Source organism: Palaemon carinicauda, chromosome 15, assembly GCF_036898095.1.
Source record: "Palaemon carinicauda isolate YSFRI2023 chromosome 15, ASM3689809v2, whole genome shotgun sequence".
In the NCBI taxonomy this organism is placed as follows: domain Eukaryota; kingdom Metazoa; phylum Arthropoda; class Malacostraca; order Decapoda; family Palaemonidae; genus Palaemon; species Palaemon carinicauda.
The window spans coordinates 102,959,019-102,983,459 of NC_090739.1; the positions used below are offsets into that span (position 1 = coordinate 102,959,019).

The 24,441-nt window shown below is 51.1% G+C and overlaps 1 long non-coding RNA gene across 1 annotated transcript in view; it reads left to right on the forward strand.

The window, feature by feature from the left end:
• LOC137654350 (uncharacterized) overlaps nucleotides 1-24,441 on the forward strand; it is a 90,679-nt gene that overhangs the window by 211 nt on the left and 66,027 nt on the right. The gene's annotated exons all lie outside the window — the stretch shown is intronic.

Consider the following 24,441-nt stretch of genomic DNA (forward strand, 5'->3'; position numbering starts at 1 on the left):
AAATATATTTGTTGCATCAGAAATAGTGTAGTTTCAACGAATTTAACGTTTATTTTGACCGCAAACCATCCGATTTAGAGATTTACTATGTAATTGGAGTTAAAACAACAAGTTGTTCCAGAATGCAGAAAGACCCTACTTCATCCCAACAATTATGGGGGACACCAGGTGGGAACCGGGGTTTTGGGTGGGGGTGGGGGGCGTCAAAGGATATTTGCAATAAATGAATACTTATCCTTCCACCATCCCTCCCCCTATACCCCTATCTAGTCCTACCCTGGGGGGCTCCGCCCCCCCCTGCGACCCCCCCTTAAGGCCACAGTGATTTTCAGGGCACTACTGAACCTAAGAAAACCCACCTGTATCCCTACCTAGGCCTACCAGGGGGGCTCCGCCCCCCCTGCGACCCCCCCTTAAGGCCACAGTGATTTTCGGGATACTACCAAACCTAATACAACCACCTAACCTAGGGCCCTGTACCCCTACCTAGGCCTAGCCCCTGCGACCCCCCCCCCCCCCTTACAGCCACTACCTAACACATCCATCAAACCAAATCCAAAGTGATGGTACTGCTGTATACATCGTTATACTATCACCATTATAATATACTCTATTAATTAATGAAGCTTACCTTAAACTGTTGGTTCATAAAGATGTGCTGCTGCTTTGAGGAAAACGTGAAGCCGTTGGTAAGGTTCCTTGGCATGCAGGACAATTTTTATTTTGTAAAATTAAATTGTCTCTCTGGCACAAATGCACTTGTTTTTCAACAAATTCATTGTAAGTTAGGAAACTGTCAGGACAAGAAGATGGAATTTCAACTTGTGCAACATGAGATGACGTGCTTTCTATGGTCTCCATGTCTAAGAACGAAATGAAATGCCTGGGAAGAAAATGTATTGTTGCGCAGTTGTATTGTCGCGCTGTGATTGGCCAAACATGTATGACGTCATAGTGGACAGGCGCTGTGATTGGCCAAACGTGTAAGACTTCATAGTGGACTAGTTTGTCAGCCGATTATAGTGGTTACAGGGCTCATTTAAGCAAATACAAGACACAGTACACAATAACAACAGACTTAGAAAAAATCTGGGAGGAAGACCTGAGTAGCGTGAGTTTGATCGTCGATATATAAAGAACTAGGCATTTGCGACAGATAATATTTTACAGAAATACTACAAAAGACTAGCTTTACTCAGGAAATATATTATTATAATAGATTTCCCATAATGGATGAAACTGTAATAATACCCAAATTTGAAATGAAAAAATGTGTAGTGTGTAATTTTGGTAGGCCTTCTCCCTTTTGAGCCGGGAGTCATCATAGGCCAAGACATTTTAGCAACAACATAACTTTGTACGTCCAAATGCCATTTTAATAGGGTATAGAGCCGATAAACAATTTAGAGGACAGTGGTTCAGAGGATGCTCCAATAATTGTTTTTCAGTTGTAACTAATCTGGGAATACATATTTTTTTATTTCGAATTATAAAATTAAAGTATGACTGATAGGATGCTGAAATAGGGTTGTATGTATGATAGCGGATAGGATACTGAAATAGGGTTGTATGTATGATAGCGGCCACATGTATGTATTATTATGGCTGGGTTAGAATACAGCAGTGTAAGGGGATCGGAGGAGGCTGTTAGCCACCCCCCACCCCCTGATAGGTAAGGACACGGGTTGTAGGTAAGTTTAGGGGGAAAGGTTAAGTTTGTTGATGTCCATTTTTAATACACGCCAGAGTAACTGGCTTCTGATATACAAAGGTTCCCATTGTCTACTTTCTGAAAGGTGCTTTAGATTATCAGGATTTTAATCATTACAGACAGTCAGCATTCAGAAAATTATATTTACGTAGACAGCTTTGTTTTATTGTGAATGATATGTCGGAAATATTTATTACAACAAATGTGTTTTCTTGATATTACTCGATCTTGGTGGTGTAGCTGGTATTGATACAGTTGTGCATGAACTGATTCTAAATGATTTACAGCCCATTGGTATTGAAGATCAAATGATTAAGTATCTAAAAGACTAATTGGTTGACAGAAACTATTGTGTACTGATTGAAAACTAATTCATTACATGAGCCATTAAACAGATGAGTAGGGCCTACCCCCGGGGAGTCCTGTATTATAATAATAAAACACGGGACCAACTTTACTGATAAAAAAAATTGGTGTTTATACAGAAAGACTTCCGTTTTTTTTTTCGAAATTGACCTTAATTCCCATCGCAAATAAATAGTTGAGATATACACTATATATACTACATGAATGTGGGACCCCCAGTGGGAACCAGGGGTTTCGTGTGGGGAAAATTTACTGATGTATCGATAAATAATGATAAAACTCACTTTTTCTTCTGTTTACAATATCCTTTGAGATGCACACTAAATTCACGAAAAATTGCACTAAATATGGGGATTCTCCGTCAAGCTTCCGAAGCATGCCAAACTTGATGTAAAGAAATATAATCACCTACTGTATATTGAAAGAACATGTGTTAAGCTATAGGAAAACTATAGTTTTTATGAGAGATTGAACGAAGTGAAATTAAATGAGGTTGATATGATTTTACCTTGATTTTTTTTTCCTAAGTCGGGAGAGACTATTCCTCCACGATGATGTTTACTTTTAATGAGCCCTTTATCTCATTTTTTTACGCAAACAAGCAGTTCCAATTGCAGTTTATTGGGTGAGAGCTTTGACATTATTATTACTTGATGGTTTTGTAACCAATTATGAATGACTTTAGTCGAAAACCATGTTTTACTAGCATTTCTGTGGTGTAATAAAGTTACCTTAAGGTCCACTAGTATCTTTATTTATGGTAGCTATGGCAAAGGCAGTGGCTGGCCCTTCTGGCGTTAATTTTGACAAAATCCCAATTCCTACGGGGAGTGTGTAGTGCAATGTTGGTTATGAAGAATTTTATAATTATTTTTCTAGTGGTGGTATTGAACTAGTGGTTGAATATGCTCAAAGACATAATTTAATTCTTAAGGAAAAGTGTTGCGAGTGCTGTGAAGCTATTTGTAGGATCAACTACAACAGGAATGCCTTAGTGACGAAAAGACAAGAGGAAAGTACAATCTATTTCGAAACTTGTTATTATAGAAATACACGGGACAAACTTTACTAATACAATGCTTCAGAAAAGATTGCCAAGACAAAGAAAAGAGATGTAGGTGTCAATCATAAGGTAAGGAATTATTTGTGATTAATTTATCATAATGTGAGGATTTATTTGTGATTTACCTTAAGTTTGTGATCTGGGAAGGTGTGTCCGCTAGGGCTTGTGACCCGTTAACTACTTGGTTAGGTCAGTTTGTTAGGTTCTGTACCCTTTTACAAATATCTGTTGTTAAATAATCATGATACATTTTGTGACCTGGAAAGGGTGCTCCCAGGGCTTCCCCCCCGGCTAGGTTTTGTGACTTTGGAACTACTAGGTTAGGATAGGTTGGTTTGTTAGGTTCTGTACCCCTGTACTAATCTCACTAGCGTTAAATAACCAGTTGTTCCGTAACCAAAATTCAAACCACGCTATTTACATTGGGTTTACCTTTTAGCGTAGCTGAAATGGCGAGCCATTAGAATTTAACGAGGGTGTATTACCCCCGCTCTAGTTAGCAGGGGGGTAGGGGAGTGGTAGCTAGCTACCCCTCCCCCCTCACACACCGGTGAATTGCTTCACTTTCACTTTTGGCTCGGACATGGACAGACGTCTCTGTCTTTGTCCTCGCTTGGCAGCCATTGTTTGTTTTGTCTTTACTTAATCACTTACTTTTCTTTTACTCAATATATATGTAAACATTTTTTCATGTTTATGTATATATTTGAGTGTAGAAATCAGTAAGTTTCCTTTTCGGAGTTTGTGCTTGTGTGTGTAGTGTACGATATCTCCGTGGAGCCCTCGGCAGTTAGGCCACCATGGTGTAATTTCATCGGTTGCGATCGAGTTTGACTTCGGTCTTTCTCTCTCTCTTTCTTGAGGTCGTTCAACCTTTTACTACGTTACTTTACTGCGCCTTTGTAGCTTCCTTCCCGTGTGGGGGGGTTGCTACGCCGTACGTTTTGTCTCAATTAGTTTATGAATCTAATTGTATTTGTTGATTTTTCAGCTTTGTAGAACGATTCCTTTTGGGGTTTTCGTTCTTTCTTTAGTGTTCATTCATTTTTTAATTACATAATTACATAGTTACATAATTATAATTGTTATAATTCTGTGTTGGTTACAGCTCTCCTTCCGTGAGTGTAAGTGGTTGTGGGGGCTCGTGCCTATTGTGTAATTCTTGTGTTCCTTTCCCTCGGGATTCCTCTTCGGAGCCTTCCCGGGGGAATGAATGTTAACTAATGATTTTTGTTTTATTTTTCACAGTTACCGATCTAGTTCGTTTCTGTAATGTGACAACGGAGTGAGCTGTCTTGTTGAGGCCTGGGGATTCTGCTGTTGCTGCCTCCCCTATAGATCTTCGTCAGGGGCGTGTCTCCTTCTCCTGGAAGTACTCCCGTGACGATTGACTGCTCTCCAGTTCATTTTAGAACACTCAGGAGGCTCGCCTCCTTGGGTGGGTAACTTTTCTTCCGAGGGAAGTTTTTCCTGTCCAGGCTTGAGTTTTTTCCCCTTTTGGGGGGTTCTTCTCTTAACTTTTTTTCGTGCAACTATGCTCTTGGTGCTGAGCGGTCGCACCTGCAGTTATGCTCAAGGGGCTGGGCAACTGCAGGAGCCCCTCTTCGGAGGATTGCTCCTTTTAGGTCACTGGCTGACCTGTCTCTTCTACGAAGTGTTTCTCTTTCGTTCGCGAGAGAGTACACTCATAGAGACTCCTCTTTGGAGGACTCTTCTGCTGTTGTTGCTGTTGGCCGCCTTCACCGTAAGGCTCACCGTCCGCTACGTCGTAAGGGCCTCCCATCTCCATGTAAGGGTGCTAATAGGCGCCTTCTTGAATCTCCGTATGCAGTCTGACCTCGTCTTCCGACGGGCAACGGTCTTCCGATGGACATCAGTCTCCCGACGGACAGACAACGGTCTTCAGACGGACATCAGTCTCCCGACGGACAACAATCCCTTCGGGGCAAAGGGTTGCCTCCCACGGGGGTTCTTCCCTTGCGTGTCAGGGTTCCCCTGTGCGCCCTTCTGCAGTGTTCTCTCCTGCTCAGTGTTAGCGCACAGGCGCTCTCCTGCTCATCAGCGCTTTCCTGATCGCTAGCGCTCTCCTGTTCGCCAGCGCTCTACTGATGATCATCTCTGCTGTTCCTGTTGGTTCCTGTTACGCGCCCTGTGCGCCCACGTTCGCCCTCACGATCTGGAACTTCGGTTCAGGTCTTGGACAAGGACTCGTCTTCTACGCACAGGCTTCCACGTGTTGCCTTCTGTTCGCCAGCGATCACCAGCTCGCCAGCGACCACAGAAGCGTCAACGTTCGCCTGCTCGTCAGCAATCTCCTACGCGTCAACGATCGCCATCGATCTGCATGCGTGTTAGTTCCCCTGGACACCATCAGTAGTGATCTAGCGCTCGCCTGCTGTGGACCACGATCTCTGGTAGCTGAGTCTTGCCGTAGATCTTCCTCCTGCTCGCCAGCGCTCGCCTTTACTTCTATCCTTCTGTGCGCCAGCTTTCTTCAATCGCCAGCGCACATCGCGCACCCTTTTCTGCCACGCACCTATGGGCGCCAACGGTTTTTTCTGACAGTCTAGGATCGCCTGATTAACAGCTTGCTTCAGTGCTCGCCTTCCTGATGCACCTGCGCGCCTTCAGTTAGCGCGATGCGCGCTAACCATTACTAGTCTCTTACGCGTTAGCGATCGCCTACGCGCTCGCGCGATTCTTCGCCTGCGCACTAGCGTTTTGTTAACGCACCACCGCTCGCCAACGCGCCGTCGCTTACCGACGCGCCATCGCTTGCCAACGCACCGTCACTCGCCTACAGGCCATCGCTCGCAAGAACGCGCCATCGCCCGCCTACGCGCCATCGGTCTCCCGACCGCCTGCGCATCCACACGCCCACGTTCCCGCACGCCCACGTTCCCGCGCACATGCGCTCCAATGTTCGCCCGCGCGCGAACCAACGGTGTTCCGTCGCGCGGACCGACGGTGTTCCGTCGCGCCGACCGACGGTGTTCCGTCGCGCGGACCGACGGTGTTCCGTCGCGCGGACCGACGGTGTTCCGTCGCGCGGACCGACGGTGTTCCGTCGCGCCGACCGACGGTGTTCCGTCGCGCCGACCGATGTTGTTCCGTCGCGCCGACCGACGGTGTTCCGTCGCGCGAACGTCTGCTTAATTCCTGCAGTATCCATTGCTCGCCTACGGGTCATCACTCGCCGACCACCAGCTCTCGCCCTTCCTATTACACTCGCCCTCCTTCTGCGCTCCTTCGCGCACTTTCGTTTGCGTTCCTGCGTGCCCGCGCATGGGCGCTTCCACGCTCGGCCACGCGCAAACCATTGATTTACCATCGCGCGAGCGCCAGGGCGATTGCGACCGCAATTCCCGTTGGGGTTTCGCAACATGGCCAGCCTGGTGAGTCTTCTGGAGCGCATTTCCAGAATACGGCCTCACCCCGTAAACGCCGAGCATGGTACTTGCAAGAGCAGGAAGAATCTTCAGGGAGGTCTGAGCAACATTCTTCTTTCCAGAACCTGGGTTAGCCCTTCCCCGCCATTCCCTGGAAGGGTTTTGCCAGGGAGCTTTCCGTTCGAGATTTCTCTATCGGCCAAGGGGTGACTGGTTTACCCCTTCCTCTTCTCCATCTCGTGAAAGGGGCTTGCCAGGTCCTTTCCCTCCTCGGTTGCGACCCGAGGTTTTGTACAAGGAAGCTCCAGGAAGATCATAGGTACTTTCCTCCTCTCGGGCTCAAGCACCTTGGCTTTTCATCGCCAAGTTTCGAACTTGCGGGCAAGCTAGATGTTGGACCATCTGGACGCAATGACTGAGGGCTTCCTCTCGGGTGTCTCATCCGTGGATGTGGACAATCTCAGACACCCTTCCATCCTTGGGAAGAGCTTGTTTGTGCCCAAGGACAGAGACATAGGCAGCGGTTGTGCGGAGGAAGTCGACTTCCGTTTTCACTCCTCCAAGGCGCTTTCTTCCAGACCCTGCAGGGCTCCAGCGCCTCTTTCTTTCGGCCTCGTTGGCCTAAGTTATTGGACCGGCTACGACAACTAAGACAAGGTGTCCAATAGCAGTCCTCTCCTGTCAGGAACAGGTAGCACGGGAGGCTCTCCCGGGGGGGCATAATCCTGGCCTTCAAGAAGAACTTTTCGGAGACGCATGTCCTGCAAGCTGGGGTCTGGAAGCGTCAGACCACCTTCACGGCCCACTACCTGCAAGACGTGACACACAGGAGGCTCGATACGTTGTCTATCGGCCCTGTGGTGGCTGCACAACAGCTGGTTTAACCTCTGGCTCCTTATTGGACAATTAGCAGAAGGTTGAGGGCATTGTTACCCGGTTTTAGTCTGTGTGAATGAAAAGATCTGTCTTGCCCTTTTCTTTTCTTCATCCTCTCCTCCCTTGGAGAAAAACAGCATCCTGGGTCCTTTGCACAGCTGACCTCGAACCTCTGCAGGTAAACCATGCTCCCTTGTGTTCCTAGTATTAAGTTGTAATACTGTCATGTCCCCATACCCTGACGAGGTGGTATTGGGAGAGTCCTAGCCTAGATTTCCATCTGAAGAACTCCAGGTCAACTTCCTAGGACGAGTCACTGCTCACCTTCACACACAGCTTACGTAGGCCGCAGCAGTCTCAGAACTGCCTGCGAGGAGCAGGGGCCCCCTCAACCCATGAGTTCATTCAAACTCGGGTTCGGGGTCCCCGGGCAAGCCAAAGCCAGTATGGTAGGGTACTTACCACCTTTCCTAAGGGTCAAGTCACCCCATGTAAATAGCGTGGTTTGTATTTCAGTTACGGAACAAATGACAAATTCGTAGATAATTTGTATTTTTCCAAACTATACAAACCTTAGCTATTTACACATAAGTGCCCACCAGCCCTGTCCCCTAAGATAAGTCCTTTCACCGGGGTGTGTGAGGGGTGGGGTAGCTAGCTACCCCTCCCTACCCTACACCCCCCCCCCCCCGCTAACTAACGGCGGTGTAGGAAACCCTCGTTAAAACTTTTATGGCTCGTCATTCAGATACGCCGAAATAATTACCCCATGTAAATAGCTAAGGTTTGTATAGTTAGGAAAAATACAAATTATCTACGAATTTGCCATGTTTGTATCCACATTCGCTTCTATCTGGAATGTGAGATAAGCTGTTAAGTTCAATTATTGAAGGGTGCAATATTAGGACATTGAAACTCTCATAATTGAAAAGATCTTTGCAAATACAGTATTTTGGATATTATATACTACTGTACTGGCGGAAACCTCTATTTATGAAGTTACAGGTTTGAATAAGAAATACTCGATTGTTCCGTAACTGAAATACAAACCACGCTATTTAATAGGAGTATTACTTTCGGCGTAGCTGAAATGACGAGCCATTAAAATCTAACGAGGGTTTACTACCCCCACCGCTAGTTAGCGGTGGGGGGGAGCTTGCTAAAACTCCCCCCCCCCCTCACACACCTGTGCTTGAACTCACTTTGCTCTCGGCTCGGATGGTAGTCGGACGTGGCCGCTGTCATCCTCGCCGCTCATTGGCAGCCATTAATGCTTTTTCTTTTTGACAGTTGTGTGTGAAGTTGGCCTCTGCTATTATGCGCACCTGGCCTGGATTACCCAACCGCTTGTGTGGAACATTCATGTCGGCGGTCGAGACAGACCCTCACACCCTTTGCCCTTACTTTAGAGGTCAACGGTGTGATAGCGGTAATAAGTGTAGTGAGTGCAGGGAGTGGTCTACCTCCCAGTGGGAGAGATTTTCGCGGCGACGGAAGAAGTCCAGACGGGATATTTCTCTTTCGAAGATTTCTTTGAAAGGAGAAAAACCCAAGGCTGCTTCTTCCGTTGCTCAAACCTCCTCCGAAGCTCCCACTCAGTCGGTCTCTTTCGAGAGACCGTCGAGTGGTAGCGTAGACCGTTGTACTGTTTTCCAAGCTTGAGGTTCGAGAGATGGCGTTGCTTTCCCTAGCGAAGCAGCTCCACCTCTCCCCCCTGGGGAGGATGTATCACTAATCCATCTCTTTCAGCTTTGGTCTTCTTTGGGGCTCGAGGGTTCGCCTTCCAAGGAAGTCTTACTTGACTACATCCGATAAGGTGCCGCTGTCAAGCAATCGCCGCCTCCGGCAGAGATTGATCCTCTGTCGAATGTCGACGTTGTGGGGTCAGAGGTATCCAATGCGGTATCTCCCATTACCTCTGCCTCTTCAAACCCTACAGTAGCTGACGGCTTAGTTTTTCCTGTTCCTGTTCAACCAACGAGGGAGAAACTAAGTCCAACAGTCTCTCCAGCTAGTGTGTCTTTCCCTCGGGGGAGTTCACTTACAGAGACTCCTCTTCAGAGGACTGCAGAAGGTCAGCTTGCTGATCCAACGGCCCCCAGAGGGCGTATTGTCGCAAGGCTCGCCTTCCTCTTCGCTAGAGAGGCCTTTCTTCACCTGCGGTGAGGAGGCGCCTCTTTGGTTCTACATCTTCGGTGCAGTCCCTCGCAGAGGAGCCTCGTTATCGATCACCGACTGTTCCTGCTTTGGTCCTAGACCTCTCTGCGGATCATTCGCGATCCCCTTCGGTGGAAGGTCGTCCTTTCAAAGGACACATCGACCTTCCACCCGACAGACCTGCCGTCGCCGTTCCTGAATGCGGATGCACGCTACGGGCCCACGAAACCTGACCTCCACGCTCGTCAGGCATTATCTGCTAACCCTAATACAGGGCATCGAGGGCGTATACGCCAGCGCGCACATACTTCCCTCACGCGCTATGCTGAGCATACGCGCCCACGTTCTCCTGCGCGTCAGGCTTTGCCTGAGCAAGCGCGCCAACTCTCACCTGCGCGTCAGCGCTCCTCTGCCCACCATCAACCTCCTGCGCGCCCGCGCCCACCCCCAGCAGTCATCTCTCCTGCGCGCCCACGATCTTCTGATTGGGGCACTGTGGGGAAGTCTATCTTGACTTCTCCAACGCGCCAGCGCTCGCCAACGCGCCATCAATCGCCTACGCGCCAGCTTTCTCCAGCGCGTGCAGTCTCCGGCACGCATCCATGAGGATAAGCGCGCGCGCCTCGCGTGCCCTCGCCCATCCTCTCCTGCAGTTGCGTGCCACCATTCTGATGCGCGCCCACGAGCAGCACAGGCTTCTACCGCGCGCCAGGGGTACCTCTCCTGCCCGCTCTCACCTTACGGCTTCCTCGGGCGCGCGAACTCTCGCCCGCGCATTCAACGCACTGAGCCTGCACGCAAATATTCTCCCGCGCACGCTCGCCTGTGTGCCTACAGTCTCCCGCTCGCGCTCCTGTATGCCATCAGTCTCCCGCACGCACACCAGCAGTCTCCCGTGCGCAATTCTTGGTATTCTCCATCGCGCTAGCACCATTACGCGCCTACGCGCGAGCGTCAATACCCTCCAGCGCGCGCGAGACTGCGGAACAACGCACGGCAAGGTCGCCATCGCCTAACTCCCCTCCACGCAAACGCATAACAGCGCGTATTGCGGCGGAAGGGAAACATCCAGAAGGGTCCAGGATCCCTAAATCTTTCCAAGCGAACCCACCTATAGGAACTCCTCCCAGGGATCCTTCTATCCCTGGCCCTTCAAAGGGGGTGTCTGTCGGCCAACAACCTTGGTTCGGTGCACTAATCAGAGCAGTTACACAGGCGTTCAAGCCTGTTTTCTCTGAATTAGGTCACAGATACTTGGCTGTCTCTACCCCTCTGAAGAGGAAAAGAGGAGTTCCGGACTCGGTAACTTCTCCAAGGGCTAAGTTGACTCCACGCAAGCCTTCGAGGCAGGTTCCTTCACTCCCCCAGATCTCTCCTTCCCTGTCAGACGAGGAATTCCCATCATCGCACCAGTGAAGGAAACCTCTCCTCGCGCTGAGAGGTCTTCTCAAGGGGGGGCTGGAAGAAACTGACCATCTTCGATGTTAGAGTCCTACATCCTTCCCAGGAAGGAGTCTAAGGACTCTTAAGACTTTACCAAAGTCCTCTACAAGATCAAGAACGGAGCCAACTAGCCACCCGGAGAACGTCCACGACTCTCCCCAAGAAGAGCCTCTGGGGACAGGAGACTTCGCTGCAAGTCCGACGTCAGGAGGAAAACAGCAAGAGTCAGAAAATGCGTTTTGACAAGTTCTGACTCTGAAGGCTCTCAATGGGTTTTCCGACCCAGAGATCCCTCCTCGAGAGGGCAAGGACACGGTCTTGGTCCGTGTATTCGGTACTCAGAAACCCTCTAGGACCAGCGCAGCTCTGCCCTGGTCTCAAGGGGTTAAGAGTACCAGGGACAAGATGGCTGTACAGCTCTCTGAGATGTCCTCCTCCAACCGTTCCAGTGCTGCCAACAAGCTCCTTCCACCTCCTCGCGTACAGCAGAGGAGGTACTTTGAGATCTTGGAGGAGCCTTGTTTAGCTCTTCCTCTCCACCACTCGTTGGAAGAGCTAACCAGGGGAGTCCCTCTTGAGAGAGACTCCAACCGGCAAGTCTCATTCTCGGCAACCGAGATCCCTAACCAGGAGAAGGTTGCGAAGGGTGCTATGCAAGCCACTTCGTGGCTGGATATCTGGTTAGGGACCTTAGGTATCCTGATACGCTCTGAGGATTTCTCCAAAGAATGTACCAGGAAAGCTATGGAGACGTTCCTCCTCTCAGGCACTCGCACGATCGAGTTTCTGGCCCACCAAGTCTCGAACTTGTGGGCAAACACCATCCTGAAACGTCGGGATGCGGTGGCAGAGAGGTTCCATCAGAAGGTCCCTAGCACCGAGATCAATAGGCTCAGGAATTCTTCCTTAGAAGGAACGAACCTGTTTGAGCCTTAGGATGTGGAGCAGGCCACTGAGAGGTGGAGGAAGTCCCACCAAGACTCCCTCCTGCATAGGGCTTTGACATCCAAGCCCTATAAGCCTCCAGCACCCCAACAGTCCCGTCCTACCAAGACCAGAAAACCGACGGTAGCAGCGAAGACAGTGGTGTCTAAACCTTTTCCTGTCAAGGACAGGAAAGACAAAAAGTCCTCCAGGGGAGGTAAGAATCCTAGAGGGAGCAGCCGAGGCCACGAACGCTAGGATTGGCAGTCCCCCTGCATGTCCACCAGTGGGGGGATGCCTACAAAGTTGTACAGACAGGTGGCAGCAACTCGGGGCCGATTCCTGGACGATTTCCGTAATCAGTCAGGGATATCGCGTCCCGTTCACAACATCTCTACCTCCCCTGACGACGATTCCAGTGTCGTTGAGCTCCCTTGCCATGGGTCAGCAAGGGGGCAAGCCCTTCGGGCAGAAGTCCAGGCCCTGTTGAAGAAGGGCGCTCTCCAAGAGGTCCTCGACGGGTCCCCAGGCTTCTTCAGTCAACTCTTTCTTGTAAAGAAGGCGTCTGGAGGCTGGAGACCAGTCATCGACCTCTCGGCTCTGAACAAGTTTGTCAAACAAACCCCGTTCTGCATGGAGACCACAGACACGGTCAGACTAGCAGTGAGACCGCAAGACTTCATGTGTACACTGGATCTGAAGGACGTGTACTTCCAGATCCCAGTCCATCCGTCTTCAAGAAAGTACTTAAGATTCAGCCTAGACAACAAGGAGTACCAGTTCAAGGTGCTGTGTTTTGGTCTCTCCACAGCACCGCAGGTTTTCACCAGAGTGTTCACCGTAATATCTTTGTGGGCACACAGGATCGTCATCCGTCTCCTCCGTTATCTGGACGACTGGTTGATCCTAGCAGACTCGGTGTCATACCTTCTTCAACACCGGGACAAACTTCTGGGACTTTGCCAGGATCTGGGGATCATGGTAAATCTCGAGAAGTCCTCTCTGTTTCTCACTCAAAGACTGGTATACCTAGGCATGATTATAGACACCAATCTCCACAAAGCCTTCCCATCAGATGACAGGATAGCAAGGCAGAGGAAGGTCGCAATCCCTTTTCTCAGACGAGAAGAACTTCCAGCACAATCGTGGTTACATCTCCTCGGTCACCTTTCATCTTTTGCTCGTCTAGTTCCCAATGGTCGCCTCAGGATGAGATCCCTCCAGTGGCTTCTCAAGTCCCGGTGGAATCAAGGTTATGATTCCCCGGACGTCATGATCCCTATGGGACCTGCAGAACAGACGGACCTCCAGTGGTGGGTGACTGACGAGAACCTACAAAGAGGAGTGGATCTTCTCGTCCTCCCCCCAGATTTGATGCTGTTTTCAGATGCCTCAAAGAAAAGGGAGGGGGGCACATACTGCACCACACGACCTCAGGCCTGTGGTCAGAATCAGAAAAGTGCCTCCATATAAATCTTCTAGAGATGAAGGCCGTTTTTTTGGCCCTTCAACAGTTCCAACAATACCTGGCGGGTCACTCTGTGCTGGTGATGAGCGACAACACCACAGTAGTGGTTTACATCAACAAGCAAGGAGGTACCTTTTCGAAGCAGCTATCCCATCTTGCAGTAGAGATACTGAGATGGGCCGAAATCCACTTGATTCCACTATCGGCACGTTTCATTCCAGGCAAGAAGAATGTGCTCGCCGACAATCTGAGCAGAGCGTCTCAGATAGTGAGTACCGAGTGGTCTTTGGATCATCTAGTAGCCAACAAAGTCCTGACTTTGTGGGGTTTTCCGACTGTGGATCTGTTCGCAACAGCTCTGAACTCCAAGCTTCTGCTGTACTGCTCCCCAGTCCTGGATCCCAAGGTGCTCTGGCAAGATGCCTTCCAACAACGGTGGGACAACATCGACGTTTACGCCTTTCCCCCGTTCTGTCTGATGAGGAGGGTGCTCATCAAGACCAGAACATCGGTCAATCTTTCGATGACCCTTATAGCTCCGCTATGGCATCACGCGGAATGGTTTCCGGATCTTCTGCAACTCCTAACGGAGCTACCTAGAGAGCTCCCTCCACGACACAATCTACTCAGACAACCACATGCCAACATGTTCCACAAAGCCGTAGCTTCACTACGACTTCACGCCTGGAGACTATCCAGCATCTCCTCGCTGAGAGGGGATTTTCGCAGCAAGTAGCTGTCAGGATGTCTGTACATCTGCGAAAGTCATCCGCAGCTGTCTACCAGGCAAAGTGGAAAGTCTTCTGTGGTTGGTGTCGTGGAAGGAGTATCTTTCCACTCCATGCCACTATTCCAACAATAGTGGAGTTCCTCGTGTATTTGCGGGAAGAAATGCGCCTTTCAGTTTCAGCAGTGAAAGGCTATCGCTCAGCCTTAAGTCTAGCCTTCAGGCTAAAAGGAATGGACATTTCTTCTTCGCTGGAACTTTCCCTACTCATACGAAGTTATGAACTTGTACAGCCGGAAGTGAGACCTCCTCCATGGAACGTGGTTCGAGTTCTCAGGTCTCCTATGAACCGTTACGCCAGGCTTCAGATCGCCTCCTAACCTGGAAGACTGTGTTCCTACTAGCTTTGGCTTCGGCCAAGCATGTTGGCGAACTTCATGGTCTCGTATGACATCGCCCATTCAAGGGAATGGGGGGAGGTAACGTTCAGATTCGTCCCTGAGTTTATTGCTAAGACTTAGAATCCGGGAGTAGCGGACCCTTGGTTTAACTCCTTCCGGATATCTAGTCTCCGTTCTGTAACAGATGACCCAGACCATCTTCTACTATGCCCAGTAAGGAGTTTGAGGCTATATCTTAAAAGAACGGCTGCAGTTCGTCCTCAGGTGCCAGCTTTATTCGTTATCACAGTGAGGACTAAGAGGAAGGTCACTAAGAACACCATCTCTGCATGGATTCGTAGGGTGATTCATCTGTCCCTGAATCCAGACCCTCCTCCGTCACGTCGCCCTAGAGCACATGATGTCAGGGGCATAGCTACGTCTGGCCTTCAAAAAGAATTTTTCAGTGACGCAGGTCCTTCAAGCTGGGGTGTGGAAGCGTCAGACAACCTTCACAGCCCACTACCTGCAAGACGTGACCCTCAGGAGGCTCGATACGTTCTCTAACGGCCCTATGGTGGCTGTACAACTGCTGGTTTAAAACTTCAAGCTCCTTATTGGACAAGTAGCAGAAGGTTGAGGGCATTGTTACCTGGTTTTAGTCTGCATGAATGAAAAGGTTTGACTGGCCCTTATTCTTTTCTTCATCATCCCCTCTCTTGGGGAAAGCAGCATCCTGGGTTCTCTGCATAGCTGACCTCAAACCACTGCAGGTAAACCATGTTTCCTTGTGTTCCTAGTATTAATACTGTCACGTCCCCATACCCTGACGAGGTGGTATTGGGAGAGTCCTAGTCTAAAGTTTACATCTAAAGAGCTTCAGATCAACTTCCTAGGACGAGTCACACTTCATTATGCCTTCACACACAGCTTGCGTAGGCCGCAGAGTCCTTGCGTAGCAAGGTTCTAGTGAGGTGCAGGGACTCCTTATTTCTTGGGTGCTGACACGCTCAAATAACGAGCCCCTGGGCAAAGCCAAAAAGCCAGTACTGGCTGGGATGTCCACCCTTCCTAATGGGCGAGTCACCCCTATTAAATTGCGTGGTTTGTATGTCAGTTACGGAACAAATGACAAATTCGTAGATAATTTGTATTTTTCCTAACTATACAAACCTTAGCTATTTAATCAAACTTGCCCGCCAGCCCTATCCCCTTTGAAGTCCTACCTCCAAGCAAAGTGAGCTCAAGCACTTGCGTGTGTGAGGGGGAGGGGGTAGCAAGCTACCCTCCCCTACCCCCTCTAACTAACAGTGTGGGTAGTAAACCCTCGTTAAATTTTAATGGGTCGTCATTTCAGCTACGCCAAAAGTAATACCCCTGTTAAATAGCTAAGGTTTGTATAGTTAGGAAAAATACAAATTATCTACGAATTTGTCATCTTGTGCTAAACTATAATTTTACTGGTTTGTGACTTGGAAATACATGTCTGAAGAGCCAGGCTCCTGACTAGGCCTGTGACCTGGGTAGGTTTGTGACCTGGGAAGGATGGTCAGGGCTTCCCCCCTCCCCTGTTAGGTCAATGACTTGGTTAGGTTTGTGACCTTTCCAGGTTTCTTGGACTTAGTGTAAACAGTGGTATCAAAACCACTCTCAATATTAACCACAAGTACTTCCAGGAAGAGAAGGCGGCCTTTTTCTTTATGTACCTTTCAATGGTCCTACAAAGTTCCTTGATACATTTAGTAAAGGGGCTCTTTCTCAAAGGTTTCATGAATGGGGCGGACGTATATATCAGTGCAATCTTCAAGTACAAAACCACACTCCTTGTTGATTAGGTTCTGTGGTCTTTTACAAATCTCAAAACGTAAATAATCCCTTTTTTCCTGTTTTTGCCGACCCAAAGTCCCTGGTTCCCACCAGTGTCCTTTGGGAAGGGAAGTTGATAATGGGAGAATAGTTTATTTGTGGTGGAAATAAAGGTCAAATTCGTTGATAAAAAACTGTTTGTTCCGTAACCGAAATACAAACCACGCTATTTACATAGGGTATTACTTTCGGCGTAGCTGAATGACGAGCCATTAGATTTTTAATGAGGGTTAACTACCCCCGCTCTAGTTAGCAAGGGGGTAGGGGAGGGGTAGCTCTGGGTGCAGGCAAGGAGATTATTCCTTCGCCTCCTCGCCGACGATCACCTGCGCGCCCTCAGAGCTCGCCCACGCGCCAGCTATCGCCTGCGTGCCATCGCGCGCACTCACCTGTGCGCACTTCAAGTGCTGAACGTGTCCCTGCGTGCCCGCGCGCCCACGAGAAGTCTCCTGTGCTCGCCCACAAGCGTTCGCCTTTGCGCGACACCTCACCATCTGGTCCTGCACCCCAGATAATATCTCCTGACCGTGCAACTGCGCGCCAACGATCTCCTGCGCGCCGGCGATCTCCTACGCGCCCGCGCGATCCTTCGCCTGCGCGCAAGCGCTCTCCATCGCGCCCATGCTTCAGATCGCCGTAGGTCTCCTACGCGCTAACTCGCCTGTTCGCCCTATGCGCCATCGCTCGCCTACGCACCATCGTTCTCCCGGCCGCCAGCGCTCGCCCTTACAACCGCGCACACCCTCACCTGCGCGCCCACGCGCACTTTCGCCCACGCGCCCCCTTGCCCACGTGCACCCGCGCCGTCATCTCCGCGCGCCAACGTTCGCCCACGCGCTAACCTGCAATTTTACCATCGCGCGAGCGCCAGCGCGATCTCGACCGCGATTCCCGTCGGGTATCGCAGCGCGCAGAGCAGCACACGTGCAGGAGCATGAAGAATCTTCAGAGAGGTCTAGGCAACACTTCTTTTCAGGCAGGCCCCGTGGTGTCTACTCCTAAGGATCAGCCGATCCCCTTCCCTTCAGCGGAAGTCGCTGACACTGCGTCTGTCAGCCGTCAGCCTTGGTTCGGGTCCCCGATCAAAGCGGTCGTTCAGTCTATGAAGCCGGCCCTCGCTGATCTGGGACTAAAACCAACGGCAGCCTCGTCCCCGCTGAAGGGAAGGAGAGGAGTAGACTTCGTGGTGACTTCTCCTGGGGTTAAGTTGGCTCCCAAGAAGTCCTTCAGGAAGGTCCCTTCCCCCTCGCAGATGGTTTCTCCTTCCCCCTGTGGACGAAGCCTTTCCGTCCTCAGGAGAGTCCAGCGAGGTGAGACATTCTCCCACGGCACCAATGGGAGAAACCCCACCTCGAGTAAGAGAACCGTCTCGCGTGGAGAGGAGCCCCTATACTTCTTTGCTAGAGTCCTGTATCCCTCCTAGGAGGGAACCCAAGGACTCGAAGACAGTACCAAAGTCTTCATCCTGGATTCGACCAGAGCCAGCAAGACCCCAGGAGAACGTCCACGTGTCCCCTAAGTAGAGCTACTGGGGACAGGAGACCTTGCTGCCAGTCCACAAGGAGGAGAGCAGCATGAGTCGGAGCATGCCTTCTGGCAGGTCCTGAGTCTAATGAGGCAACTCAACAGGTTCAAGGACCCCGAGACCGCCCCCTGCGAAGGCAAGGATACGGTCCTGGACCAAGTCTACGGCACCCAGAAACCCCCAAAGGCCAGCGCGGCTCTGCCTTGGTCCCAGGGGGTGAAGAGTGCCAGAGACAAGGTTGAGGGCCAGCTCTCCGAACTCGCCTCCTCCAGCCGTTCCTCTGCCGGTAACAAACTCCTCCCACCTCCCCGTGTGCAACAGAGGAGGTACTTCGAGATCATGGGGAGTCTTGTTTAGCTCTTCTCCTCCACCACTCTGTGGAAGAGCTTTCCAGAGGAAATTTTCTTGAGAAACTCTCCGCCCGGCAGGTGTTTTCTCGGCTACGGAGATTCTGAGTCAGGAGAAGGTCGCAAAGTGTGCCATGCAGGCTTCTTCAGTCAACTCTTTCTTGTAAAGAAGGCGTCTGGAGGCTGGAGACCTGTCATCGACCTCTCAGCTCTGAACAAGTTTGTCAAGTAAACTTCGTTCAGCATGGAGACAGCAGACACGGTCAGACTTGCAGTGAGACCGCAAGACTTCATGTGCACACTGGATCTGAAGGACGCGTACTTCCAGATCCTAGTCCATCCGTCTTCCAGGAAGTACTTAAGATTCAGCCTAGACAACAAGATCTACCAGTTCAAGGTGCTGTGTTTCGGTCTCTCCGCAGCACCTCAGGTGTTCACCTGAGTGTTCACCCTGATATCTTCGTGGGCACACAGGATCGTCATCCGTCTCCTTCGCTATCTGGACGACTGGCTGATCCTGGCAGACTCGGAGTCGACCCTTCTTTGACACCGAGACAAGCTTGTGGGACTTTGCCAAGATCTAGGGATCATGGTAAATCTTGAGAAGTCTTCTCTGCTTCCATCTCAACAACTGGTATATCTAGGCATGATATTGGACACCAATCTCCACAAAGCTTTTCCATCAGACGACAGGATAGCAAGGCTGAGGAGGGTCGCAGAGCTTTTCCTCAGACGAGAAGAGCTTCCAGCCCAATCTTGGTTACGTCTCCTAGGTCACCTGACCTCCTTGGCCCATCTAGTTCCGAACGGTCGCCTCAGGATGAGATCTCTGCAATGGCGGCTCAAGTCCCGGTGGAATCAAGGCAACGATTCCCCGGACACTCTGGTCCCTATGGGACCTGCAGAACGGACGGACCTGCGGTGGTGGCTGACCGACGAAAACCTTCGAAAGGGAGTGGATCTTCTCGTCCTCCCCCCCCGGATTTGATGCTGTTCTCGGACGCGTCAAAAGAAGGGTGGGGGCCCACGTTCTGAACCAGAGGATCTCAGGCCTATGGTCAGAATCAGAAAAGTACCTCCACATCAATCTGCTAGAAATGAAGGCCGTATAACTGGCCCTTCAACAGTTCCAACAGATCCTGGTGGGCCACTCTGTGATGGTGATGAGCGACAACACCACAGTAGTGGCTTATATCAACAAGCAGGGAGGTACCTTTTCACAACAGCTATCCCATCTTGCAGTAGAGATACTGAGGTGGACCGAAGTCCACTCGATTCCACTATCAGCTCGCTTCATTCCGAGCAAAAGGAATGTGCTCGCCAACAGTCTGAGCAGAGCATCGCAGATAGTGAGTACCGAGTGGTCTTTGGATCCTCAAGTAGCCAACAAAGTCCTGACTTTGTGGGGTTCCCCGACAGTGGACCTGTTCGTGACAGCTTTGAACTTCAAGCTGCCGCTGTACTGCTCCCCAGTCCCGGACCCCAAGGCCCTCTGGCAAGATGCCTTCCAACAACGGTGGGACAACATCGACATCTACGCCTTCCCACCGTTCCGTCTGATGAGAAGGGTGCTCAACAAGACCAGACTATCGGTCAACTTGTCAATGACCTTAATAGCTCCGCTATGGCATCATGCAGAGTGGTTCCCGGACCTTCTGCAGCTCCTGACGGAACTCCCGAGAGAGCTTCCCCCACGACAAGAGCTACTCAAGCAACCACACTGCAACATCTTCCACAAAGCTGTAGCTTCGCTTCGGCTTCACGCCTGGAGACTATCCAGCGTATCCTCACAGAGAGAGGCTTTTCGCAGCAAGTTGCAGAGAGGATGTCTCGACACCTGCAAAAATCATCCGCAGGGGTCTACCAAGGCCGTCTCAAGTACAGGCCTGGTCAGTGGGGGAAGAAGTCGGCACGAATAGGTTGATTGATATGGCGACGGGACACCTGGCCATCCTCACTCTTCTATCACACACCACTCACTATGCAAACACTTTGTTTCTCGTTACATTTTACAGCTGATAATCCTCATAGAAAAATTAAGAGATCATACACACCAAAAGGAGAAGACTTTAAATAATCCGGCTAAGAAGAAAAATTACACAGAAAAAAGTAATAAGATTAAAATAAAACTTTCCCGAGGCAGTAGCCTTATTCCAAGACCCACTGATTCCAAAATACGCTTTTATACCGAATATAGAAAATAGAATGATTCTAACAATTTAATTAAAAAGAATAAAACATTAACATATGTAAACATTTCCGGCAATTTAAAATTATTTAATATCTTTTGCACAATCACCCACAATCGCATGATCTTGCTGTAGCCTACATTTTCTTTACATGAAGTATTTGACAGTTCTCTTATCGAAGAAGGATGTGTCAGATTCAATCTCACTAGATTTGAAGTGGAGCTGTATTACCTGAAAAGTGTTTAAATGAAATATTAAAGTGCATAACACATTTTCATAAGAATGAGAGAGAGAGAGAGAGAGAGAGAGAGAGAGAGAGAGAGAGAGAGAGAGAGAGAGAGAGAGAGAGAGAGAAGGGGGGAGGGGGGGAGGGGAAACAACCAAAGAATGAGGAAGTAAGAAATGAAAAAGAAGAAATCAAAGAGATAAGGAAGTAGTAAGAAGCAAGGGAAAAAGTGTGCATACCCAAGTAATTTTGTAACCGAGATACAAACCACGCTATTTACAGAGGGTTTACCTTTTAGCGCAGCTGAAATGGGGAGCCATTAGAATTTAACGAGGGTGTATTACCCCCGCGCTTGTTAGGGGGGGGGGGGTAGGGGAGTGGTAGCTAGCTACCCCTCCCCCCCCTCACACACAGATGAATGCTCACTTTCACTTTTGGCTCGGACTGTGACAGACGTCTGTCTTGGTCCTCTCTTGACAGCCATTGTTTGTTTTGTCTTTACTTAATCGCTTACTTTTCATTTACTCAATATATATGTAAACATGTTTTCATGTTTGTATATATATTTGAGTATAGAAATCAGTAAGTTTCCTTTTCAGAGTTGTGTTTGTAGTGTACGATATCTACGTGGAGTCCTCGGCAGTTAGGCCACCACAGCGTAATCTTATGGGTGGCAATCGAGTTTGACTTATGTCTTTCTCTCTCTCTCTCTCTCTCTCTTGAGGTCGTTCACCCTTTTACTACGTGTTACTACGCCCTTGTAGCTTCCTTTCCGTGTGGGGGGGTTGCTACGCCGTACGTTTGTCTCAATTAGTTTATGAATCTAATTGTAGTTTTTTTTTTTTCAGCTTGTAGAACGATTCTTTTCGGGGTTTTCGTTCTTTCTTTAGTGTTCATTCATTTTTAAATTACATAATTACATAGTTACATAATTATAATTGTTATAATTCTGTTTTGGTTACAGCTCTCCTTCCGTGAGTGTAAGTGGTTGTGAGGGCACGTGCCTGTTGTGTAATTCTTGTTTCCTTTCCCTCGGGATTCCTCTTCGGAGCCTTCCCGGGGGAATGAATGTGTACTTATGTTTTTTGTTTTATTTTTTTACAGTTACCGATCTAGTTCGTTTCTGTAATGTGACAACGGTGTGAGCTGTCTTGTTGAGTCCTGGGGATTCGGCTGTTGCTGCCTCCCCCCTTGTATTTTCGTCAGGGGCGTGTCTCCTTCTACTGGAAGTACTCCCGTGACGACGGACAGCTCTCCAGTTCATTTTTGAACTCTCAGGAGGCTTGCCTCCTTGGGCGGGTAACTTTCCTTCCGAGGGAAGTTTTTTCCTGTCCAGGCTTGAGTTTTTCCCCTTTTGGGGGGTTCTTCTCTTGCCTTTTTTCGTGCGACTATGCTCTTGGTGCTGAGCGATCACACCTGCAGTTTCGCTCAAGGGGCTGGGCAACTGCAGGAGCTCCTCTTTGGAGGATTGCTCCTTTTAGGTCACTGGCTGACCAGTCTCTTCTACGAAGTGTTTCTCTTTCGTTCGCGAGAGAGTACACTCATAGAGACTCCTCTTCGGAGGATTCTTCTGTTGCTGTTGCTGTTGGCCTCCCTCGCCGTAAGGCCCACGGTCCGCCTCGTCGTAAGGGCCTCTCATCTCCCTTTAAGGGTGCGAAGAGGCGCCTTTTTGAATCTCCGTTTGCAGCCTACAACTCCTTTTTCTTGATCTTCCGCCTTGGTGCTGATTGACAGCAGTCTGATCTCGTCTTCCGACAGGCAACGGTCTTCCCGACGGACAACGGTCTTCCGACGGGCATCAGTCTCCCGGTGGACAGACAACGGTCTCCCGGTGGACAGACAACGGTCTTCCGACGGTCATCAGTCTCCCGACGGACAACGATCCCTTCAGGGCAAAGGGTTGCCTCCCACGGGGGTTCTTCCCTTGCGTGTCAGGGTTCCCCTGCGCGCCCTTCTGCTGTGTTCTCTCCTGCTCCTGCTCAGTGTTAGCGCACAGGCGCTCTCCTGCTCATCAGCGCTCTCCTGTTCGTCAGCGCTCTCATGATGATCATCCCTGCTGTTTCTGTTGGTTCCTGTTACGCGCCCTGTGCGCCCACGTTCGCCCTCGCGATCTAGAACTTCGGTTCAGGTCGGGGTCAAGGACTCTTCTTCTATGCGCAGGCTTCCACGCGTTGCCTTCTGCTCGTCAGCGATCATCAGCTCGCCAGCGATCACCTGTCTCTCAGCGATCTCCGGATCGCCCGCATGTGTTACAGCCGGCACGCCAACGTTCTCCAACACTTCTGAAGGAACATGGTTCGCCAGCTACTAGCTCACCTGCGCATGCTGCTCGCCATCGCGCGATCGCCCACCTGCGGATGCTGCTCGCCATCGCGCGATCGCCCACCTGCGGATGCTGCTCGCCATCGCGCGACCGCCCACCTGCGGATGCTGCTCGCCATCGCGCGACCGCCCACCTGCGGATGCTGCTCGCCATCGCGCGACCGCCCACCTGCGGATGCTGCTCGCCATCGCGCGACCGCCCACCTGCGGATGCTGCTCGCCATCGCGCGACCGCCCACCTGCGGATGCTGCTCGCCATCGCGCGACCGCCCACCTGCGGATGCTGCTCGCCATCGCGCGACCGCCCACCTCCGGATGCTGCTCGCCATCGCGCGACCGCCCACCTGCGGATGCTGCTCGCCATCGCGCGACCGCCCACCTGCGGATGCTGCTCGCCATCGCGCGACCGCCCACCTGCGGATGCTGCTCGCGATCGCTCACCTTCGCATGCTGCTCGCCATCGCGCGATCGCCCACCTACGCATGCTGCTCGCCATCGCGTCGGCATGCCACAACGCGCCATCGCCAACCTGCGCGTTAGCGCTCACCAGCTCACCACCGATTGCCTGTTGATCCATATCGCCAGCGGTCTTCCTCGCCCACGCGGCAGCGCGTTTCCTCGCCATCGCGCTAACGCTTGCGTTCGCCGCCTCGGACTCGCGCTCATTCACCTGCCCACCCTCGCGACCGCTCGCCTGCGCGCCCGCGCGACCGTTCGCCGGCGCGCCTGCGCGACCGTTCGCCGGCGCGCCCGCGCGACTGTTCGCCTGCGCGACTGTTCGCCTGCGCGACCGTTCGCCGGCGCGCCCGCGCGACTGTTCGCCTGCGCGACCGTTCGCCTGCGCGACCGTTCGCCTGCGCGACCGTTCGCCTGCGCGACCTCTCGCCTGCGCGACCTCTCGCCTGCGCGACTGCTCGCCTGTGCGCCCTCGCGATCATTCGCCTGCGCACCCACACGCCCACGTGCCTGCACGTTTACGCTCATGCGCGCCCGCGCGATCATTCGCCTGCGCACCCACACGCCCACGTGCCTGCACGTCTACGCTCATGCGCGACCGCTCGCCTGTGCGCCCGCGCGCCCACACGCTCACGTGCCTGCACGTCTACGCTCATGCGCGTCCGCGCCCATGCTCTCCAATGTTCGCCCGCGCGCGAACCAACAGTTTTCCATCGCGCGGACGGACGGTGTTCCATCACGCGGATGGACGGTGTTCCGTCGCACGCCGTCGCCCGAACCGACGGTGTTCCGTCGTTCGAACCTACAGTGTTTCTTCGCACAAACGTCGGCTTATTTCTTGCAGTATCCATTGCTCGTCTATGGGTTATCGCTCGCCCTTCCTACCACGCTCGCCCTCCTTCTGCGCTCCTTCTGCGCTCCTTCGCTCACCTTCGTTTGCGTTCCTGCGTTACCGCGCATGGGCGCTTCCACGTTCGCCCACGCGCAAATCTTTGAATTACCATCG